Below are 9903 nucleotides of genomic sequence, written 5' to 3' on the forward strand. Positions count from 1 at the left end.
CTTAGATTGTTTTTAACCCATGCTGAGTTTGAATCTGCGTAAGCTTCTACAATTTATCAGTAGTCTATAGTTCTGTATATATGTATATGTGAGTGTGCATGTGTGTGTGTGTGTATGTGTGTGTGTGACTACGAGAGCGTGTGTGCCTGTGTGTGTGTACATGTGTTTATGAGTAAGTGCGTGCGTCTGTGTATATGTAAGTTTCCGTTCGTATTTATTTGTATTGATGTTGTTGTGCGTCAAACACACACGTAAAAACATATACAGAGCTATATATTACATAAATTTAGCCATGATATACATAGGCATATGTGTATGTGTTAAGTATGCATGTATATATATGTGTGTGTATGTGTGTGTATACTTATATGTGTGAGTTTATGTGTGTTGCCTGTATGTATGCACGTATCTGTGTGTGTGTGTGTGTGTATGTGTGTGTGTACGGTTGACCCAAATGAAGCAAAGATCATTCCAGCAGACACGCTCAACACATGTAAGTTCCGCTCTGGTCTAAAATTGCATTTAAATATCCAGAAATAAGACAAGATAAACGACACTGCGCCACTTGAGGTGTGACATATTTTGTATTGTTTGTAATGCCAATTCCAACCAGCTCTCTGGACACAAAAGCTACCTCCGTGCTCATGCAGAGAAGCTGCACATATAACAAGAACTGGTTTAGCTTTGGAGAGGAACAGACGGTTTCTTTATCTTTTATCTTTTATATTTACTTATTTCTGTCATTAGATTGCGGCCATGCTGGGGCACCGCCTTGATGAATTTTTAGTCGAATATATCAACACTTTTTTTTTTTTGTTTGTTAAGCCTGATACCTCTTTGTCGAACTGCTATATTACGGGAGAATAAACACGCCAACACCGGTTGTCAAGCGGTAGTGGGGGACGAACACGCACACACACACACACACAGGTATGTGTGTGTGTGTGTGTGTGTGTGTGTGTGTGTGTGTGTGTGTGTGTGTGTATACGACAGGCTTCTTTCAGTTTCCGTCTAGCAAATTCACTCACAAGGCCTTGGTCAACATGAGGCTATAGTTAAAGACTATAGTTAAAGACACTTGCCCAAGGTGTAACGCAGTGGGACTGAGCCCGGATCCATGTGGCTAGGAAACAAGCTTCTTACCACACAGCTACGCCTGCGCACTGATTGTAATGCAAATTTCAAACACCTCCCGTGACTCAAAAGTCACAGACATGCTCATGCAGAGAAAATGCACATACAACAAGAAGTGGCAAGGCTTTGAATAGTAACATACTGTTTCTTTGTATGCATTACTATGCATATACAAGAATCACCCCGCGTAAATATTGTCTGACACTACCTTTCTATAGCACGACGAAGATGTTTATAAATCATTCTTCGAAACGGCTCTTAATCATCCTCAACTTATTTGAACACCAAATCAGAAGTAAATGAAATATTGCGTAACCTTTGATAGATCTTCAAAGTTCATATTCATCTACAACATTCCTTCTCAGAAGAAGCGTCAGACAATTTGTGGAACCTTTAAATTTTTTAGCATTCATTTTCCTTTTTAGCGTTCATTAAGTTCTGACAGGTATGAACTTCCAGAAAACTGCAGTTTTATCAACACTATATACTTGCTTGATTGTGTAGCTCCCTCTGGCAGTTATTTTTTCTGTTGTTCTACTGCTCAGAATGATTAATAGCAGCCTCTGTATCCTCACTGGCAACTTAACTAATCCTTTTTATGTTGTGCAAATGAATTTACTCAGCATAAAAATGACTAATGAAATTGCCAGTTGCGAGTGAATCTTTTCTGGCTAGTAAAGGCTGGTTTGAAAGTCTTAAGACTTTCAAGCCAACCTTTATTAGCCAGAAAATATTTTTCATTAAATGTTTCATACAAACTTTTGAACTCTTAAGTTGTCATCGTCCTTAACTGAACATTACATCGTATCTGATCCACGACCCATACACAAAAGAGCCGTTCTATTTTAAGCATCACATTTGATTCGGAGTAACTTCTTGAGCATTTGACATAATTTTCTCTCTATTGACACGTATATTACTCTCACGTAGACTTTGCAAGCTTTAATGCTTTGACAATGTGGCTTATTTTCCCCTCAACTTCAGGCCTTTTTAAAAGTCAAGTTTATTAACCACTGTAATCGGCTAGGGTTCTTTTTCGCACAACCCTCGGTTTCACTTGATGGCATCTTTACATGATGGTAGAGTTAGTTGTATTGGTTTTGATGGTGGCAATGGTCACATTGTTCTCGGTAAGTGCATTGTTGTTGCTGTTAAGTCTCAAATCAAAAAAACCTATCGAACTAATATCAAAGATATTTCATTCAAGTTTTAAAATACATTTAGGTACAACATTATCTAATGTGATTGTCTTTTATTTTAGATGGAACAGAATATTTTGTTCATACTATTGTTGGTGTTCTTGTTGACCATAATAAAAGTGGGTGAGTTGCAACTGTGGTGGTTATATTGGTTTTGGAGTTGATGTTGCTTCTATTGGTGTTGGTAAAACATAGAAGTGGTGGTAAAGGTTGGTTTATATATATATATCTTTGCTTCACAAACATCTGATTACAGGTTCAGTCCAACTGCATGGCACCTGGGGTAAGCGTCTTCTACAATAGCCTCGGGTAGACCAAAGTCTTGTGCGTAGATTGGGTTGACGGAAACTGAAAGAAGTCCGTCGTATATATGTATATATATATATATACGTGTGTGTGTGTGTGTGTGTGTGTGTGTGTGTGTGTGTGTGTGTGTGTGTGTGTGTGTGTGTGTGTGTGTGTGTGTGTGTGCACGTGATGAAAGACCACATATTGACCAACACAGGAAAAGCTCATAGCGCTAAACATGGACGTTTTGCCTCTTCCTTCTTGCACTCTTGACCTTGTTCCATTTAGCTGTCTCATATTTTCAGACCATTGAAATATTATTTAAATGGAAAATAGTTTACGAATAATGAAGAGGATTAAAATAAAATTGAGCGTTTGGTTGCATGAAAATCTGACGAATATATATATATATATATATGTATATATATATATATATATATAGAGAGAGAGAGAGAGAGAGAGAGGATTGAAAAGAAAGAATACAACAAGAATATAGTTCTATTTTAAGAGATGAGGAATTGCGTACATTATTTACATTATTTACATTTGACGGATCTTTGTCCTCATCATATTTGTTGTTAACACAACGTTTCGGCTGATATACCCTCCAGCCTTCTTCAGGTGTCTTGGGGAAATTTCTCATTCCTAAGGTTTTTCGATGTTATTATTATTATCATTGTTGTTGTTGTTCAGGTCACTGCTTGGAATCGAACTCAGAATCTTGAAGTTAGTAGCCCGCGCTCTTAACCACTACGCTACATGCCCGTCGGCAATAATGGAGTGAATTTTAGGGCTTATAAATCTAATATTTTTCTATCCTTCCTTAATACCGGTTCCCATATGCTACTCATATCTGCACTCGGTCTGCTTAGGAGGTTATTATGTGCTACTTCTTTTAGTTTTCGTATTTTCCAGTGGTGTTCCCTGTCTATTATTTTAACTTCATCCCACAGAGGGAGGTGGTCTCCATTTTTCCATACATGATTAGCTATACCCGATTTATCAATATCTCCTCGTGTCACAGCTTTGCGATGTTCGTCTACCCTTATTTTTAGGGGGCGGCAAGTTTCACCTTTGTATAACTTACCACAGCTGCGTGGGATGGAGTATACCCCATGATTCCGAATTCGATTCCAAGCAGTGACCTGAACAACAACAACAACAATAATAATAATAATAACATCGAAAAATAATGAGAACCCAGGCTGGAAATTTCCCTAAGACACCTGAAGAAGGCTGGAGGGTATATCAGCCGAAACGTTGTGTTAACAACAAACAAGATGAGAACAAATATCCGTCAAATGTAAATAATGTACATAATTCCTCATCTCTTAGTTTTAGAACTGTATCAGAACGTAAAGATGGACGAAATGTCGCTTAGCATTTTACCCAGCAAACTAACGATTCTACCGTTCGCCGTCGAATATGTAATAATATAAATAATTTAAATAAGGTAAAAGGAGAAGTTAGACGAAAGCAGAGCAAATGGGAAACTAGATGAAAATTTAACGGACAGGAGATTAGACAAAGACACGATACATGGAATATTCGTAGCTGAGTTTTCCGCGTCAGTCAAATATATATATACATATATATATAACGATAATTGATTAAGTAACCAGAAAATTGATTTGATATTAATCTTTATTTTGTACAACGATTGTTTCGACTCATCCTGTTACTGTCCCTTATGGGTGGGAATCCGTTCAACTTGTTGTGTTGCATCCATTTTGTAGTTTGAGTCTCATCAGGTACAGCCATACATAAAGTTGTGTCTCGCTAAAGATACTGAGTTTAGGCTGCCATGTTGTTATATGCCTGTCTGCTTAGGGAATAAATACATACATACACACATACATACATAAATACCTACATACATACATGCATACATACAAACATATATGTGTGTGTGTATGTGTATATATATTATATGTATATATTATGTATATATATACACATATACATACATACATACATAATTACCATATTTACAGGTATGTATAAATTATAATTTATCTATTATATATATACATATATATACACATACATACATACATACATACATACATACATACATACATACATACATACACACACACAATTACATACATGAACATATATACACACACTCACGCAGATATACATATAAACGCAGACACAATCACACACACACGCGCACACACACACACACACACACACACACACACACACACACACACATATAACTCTAATAATTTACGTTCTTGTAATTTTATATAAGTATATTAGACGTTGCAGACGACCAATCCTTCCTCATTAGTCAAAAGAGATCTTAATATAACTGTTGCCTCCAAGGAGACATTTATAATCATAAACGGTCTAGAATACGTTGCTCATGTTAATCGGACCTTCTGTTAGAAAACTGGAATGGATGTTAATTTTTCTTTAAATTTTGGTTAATGAGTCGATAACTTCCTGTGCATTTCGACTTCTTTTTTTTTTTTAATACTAATTTAAAAACTAAATCAAATAGCACCATTCGATATTAACTGTACAAATATTCTAAGAATAAGGGAAAGAAATTCTTAGAAGAGAATATAGAATGTTTGAGATGTAGAGGATGTATGTATGTATGTATGTATGTATGTATGTATGTATGTATGTATGTATGTATGTATGTATGTGTGTGTATGTATGTGCGTGTGTATATATGTATGTATGTGTGTGTGAATGCATGTATGTATATATGCATGTGTGTATGTATGTATATCTATATATATAAAGATGAGAATGCGTGTCTGTCTGTCTGCCTGTCTGCCTGTCTGTCTGTCTGTGTGAATCCCTAAAACTCGAGAACTACGCAACCAATTTCATTCAAATTTTACACATGCCTTACTTAGGGTTCCAGTTGTGTTTTAGTCAAAAAAAATTATTAGCTTCTTGTAAAGTTCGAGCACACGGCAACATAATATCTCCTCCACTATTTAAGTATTACGTGTCAAAAGTGAAACAAAAACACTCATGTCAAATACTTTCACTTTAAAAATGAAACTATTCCACTAACTGAAACAATCACATTTCGATACTGTAGTGACAGATACTTTCACAGAGAGAGAAAGAGAGAAAGAGAGAGACAGAAAGAGAGAGAGAGAGAGATGTATATGTATACATATACATGTATATGTACACCATTTCGATACTGTAATGACAGATACTTTCAGAGAGAGAAAGAGAGAAAGAGAGAGAGAAAGAGAGAGAGAGAGAGATGTATATGTATACATATACATGTATATGTACACCATTTCGATACTGTAATGACAGATACTTTCAGAGAGAGAAAGAGAGAAAGAGAGAGAGAAAGAGAGAGAGAGAAAGAGAGAGAGAGAGAGAGATGTATATGTATACATATAGATGTACACGTATATGTATATATATATAGATCTATACATACATGTATATGTATACATCTGTGTAGATGTATATATATATATAGATGTACACGTAATATGTACACATATATTCATATATACATGCATACAGATATCTATACATATATACACCCATCACACACACATACACATGCACACAAACACACACATTAGTCATTTGTTTTCTTATCCAAAACTACGTCAAAAGTACTGAATGGATCTTTATGAAATTTGGAAATTATATTCTTTGCATAACGGCCATAACTCCCATGAAAATTCATATATTTTTGATGTTGATGAAATTTTAACCCGAACATAACAGATGAGCATTATTTAGAAAATGATGTCACACGTTATCGAGGCTACCATTCTTTCTGGATGTGCAAAAGGGGATGACGTCTTTATTCCAAGAATTCCTCTTACTCCATCAGGAGCAGACATTCCTTTTACATTCAGAAGACTACAATTCCCCCTTCGTGTGATTTTTGCCATGTCCATAAACAAATATCAGGGTCAAACACTGTCTGTAGCTGGTCTTCTCTTGGAAGAGCCCTGCTTCTCACATGGGCAACTGTATGTTGGCTGCTCAAGTGTGGGCAGCAACAAAAAACCTATTTGTATATGCTCCACAAGGGAAAACAAGGAACATAGTTTACAATGAGGTGTTATAATCACAACAGCAAGAAAGTATGTACATGATCACCTTCTTTTACGAAACTTCATTGACTTTCATATATTTATATTGATATACATATATATACACGTGTGTTTGGGTGCGTGTGTGTATATACATCTCTATATATAAAGATGATGCGTAGTCTAGACGGCGTTTTTAGATTTCATTATTCTCTTTAACCCGGGCAACGCCGGGTATTTCTGCTAGTATATATATATATACACACACACACACACACACACACATATATATATATATATATATATATATATGTATGTATGTATGTATGTATGCATGTATGTATATATGTGTATGCATGTATGTGTTTATACATGTATATATGTATGTATGTATGTATGTATGTATGTGTGCATGTATGAATGAATGAATGGCATTGAACAGTTTGTGTATCATTTGCTCGCCCTTGAGATCATGGCACTCCCACATTCCTGACCCTGCGATCCATATTACCACTGGATATCTTGCTCTGGCTTACCTCTAGATCATGTAATAGGGCGAAGAGCGCTTGTGAGGTGTTGTGGAAGCCTTATTGGACCTAAAATTTTAGGTTGCGCAATCGCCGGCGAGACGACTTTCCGGTACCCGTTCGAGTAGGAGGAGGCCCGCAGCTAGCTTGGAAGCCGCAGACGCGAATCCAGTTGAAGCCGACCGCGGTTGCAATAACCGCATGCATAGACATTGCCGATGTTTAACGTTGGCAATGGTCAGTGATGATCTTCCTCGGTCACGTGTTGACAGCCATCATGTATGGAATGTATGTATGTATGTATGTATGTATGTGTGTGTATGCATGTACGTACGTATGTATGTATGTATGTTTGTATGCACGTATGTATGTTTGTATGTATGTATGTATGTATGTATGTTTGTATGCATGTACGTACGTATGTATGTATGTATGTATGTTTGTATGTATGTATGTATGTATGTATGTATGTATGTATGTATGTATGGAAGTATGAATGTATGTATGTACAGGGAGAATTCACGAAAAAACAACAGACGAAGCCAGGTGGTGTAAACAACAAATGGATGTATTAGTATAACGCTCGGGAATAGAGAAAGTCTTTAACCTTTCGAGCCTAAACTCTTCCACAGAAAGGAACACGGAAAGAAACAAGGAGAGAAACAAGGAGAGAAAAAAAGGAGATGTATGTATGTATGTATGTATGTATGTATGTATGTATGTATGTATGTATGCATGTACGTATGTTCTTTCCTGTTTTTAATCATTTAAATTCTTCCTCTGAAGAAAGAGCTGGTTTCTAACATACACACAAATCTCCATCTTTGGACTGTAGATAGTGAAAACAATGTCACGTTTTAAACCTAAGAAAAATCTTGCACAGTTTTACTTTTTCGCTTACAGATTGTATTTCTGATGTGCGAGTTAATTGGTTGATTTCTTTTTCTGAAAATTCATGTTTATCGAGAGCGACAGTTAGATATTTTCTCACAAAACTGAGTGCACCAATTATTATTAGTATAAATGTAAATTTATAATCTGGATATAGAAGCTGAAAGTTTCAAAGCAGTTGTCCATAGTTATCTTCTTTCTCTTTGATTTTCAAAGGGATATTCACATCAGCAGGATAACTGACCTCTATGATAGTACATACTTTTTCTTGTCTGTCCCAAACAACGGTATACGGCGGTTGTGCTAACACTTGACAGATGTTTTGACGGAAATGATCCACCAGTATTCCTTGTACTGGTATTTGTGTATGTATTCAATAACAGGGGGGATTTTGGATATTTATTCCAGGACATTAGGATTTGTATGTCTAGGGTGGTCCAACCCGAACACAAATCGTCAGAAGTTACATGTGCACTGACCACCTGCCCACATTGTGTCATAAAGGGGACTGCTAGCCAGAGATCGCCATAGTGACCAATGTCCCTAACGGTGAAACTTGTTTTCATCCTTTCCAAATACATATGGACATGCGTGTCACGTGCAAGTTGGGCCTGCGCTTTGGCCCCGTACTCCATTCAGAGTTGAGATATATGGTGCCATATGCTCTCCCTCTCCTAATGAGGGAGATTGCACTTGAAATATTTAAGTGCACTCCCTAGGTTGTCCCTAACTCTTGCTTAGACGGAAGAAGGAGGGCATTTATCGCCTTTAAAAAGCACAGGCATGTTATGTTCCATTTATCGCTTTCTCGTTCATGGGTCGTTGTAGACTGTCACCTGTGTATAAAACGCAGCAAACTTTCGTTCTTTCAGCAAAATTTACCAACTCGCGAACCACAACAATAACAACATCAGTGCCTTCACCATAACCGGCAGTGGCGATAACAATACCGACGCCACCACCACCTCCAGCGACGCCACCACCACCTCCAGCGACGCCAACAGCAGCAGTCCCAGCTCCAACAACAACAATGTCAGTGAGTGTAGAGACAACAACAATAGCAACAACAACAGGTACAGCACGGAGATACATCGGATGTTCCGAGAGCTCTTTCAAGCAAAGTGTCTCCAAACACAGGTCCTCCTTCAGGGTTCAGGAAGGGAGAGATGTAACATCCCTGGCCAGCCGCGTCTGGTAACTAAGACACGATGGGATCCCATACTCGGTCTTATGGAAAATCCTCGAGAACCCAGGCCTCTACATCAACGGGATGAAGCGTTGCAAGTTATGCATAGCTGAACACGCAAGAATCCTAAAAGACTCGCTCGAATCAGGGAACAAACAACCTTAAATCCAGAACGGAGATTTTCGGGTCGCGTTTACATTTTAGAAGGTCCCTGCAAGCTTTTTGGAGCCCACAAGATGTCGGCACAGCCGTAATTCGATAGCCAATGGCAAAGGTAGATAATTCCCAACTGTTTACCTTTGAGTAGTGAAGCATTCCCCCTCCATATTTTGAAGAGGTCATGGGCCAACAGGTTTTAGGATCTGACGATACGCCATAAAGCTAAACCTTTTATGGACGGGAAACCTAAGGTAATTCCATAAACCGGTAATCCCCATTTTTAATATTACAAGGGAAAATGCGAGGAAGAGAAATAATATTCTGGAAAAGTACAGGACAAGTTATTACATCTGGTAAAGTACAGAACAAGAAAATTCATCCCAATAAGACTATCGTCTGCGTTTTAAGCATATTTGGTTGTGAACCATAACATATGGCTCCGTAGCGTTGGGATGAAATATAGCAAAACCAGATTT

Source organism: Octopus bimaculoides, chromosome 25, assembly GCF_046866305.1.
Source record: "Octopus bimaculoides isolate indiv1 chromosome 25, ASM4686630v1, whole genome shotgun sequence".
NCBI classification, from domain to species: Eukaryota; Metazoa; Mollusca; class Cephalopoda; order Octopoda; family Octopodidae; genus Octopus; species Octopus bimaculoides.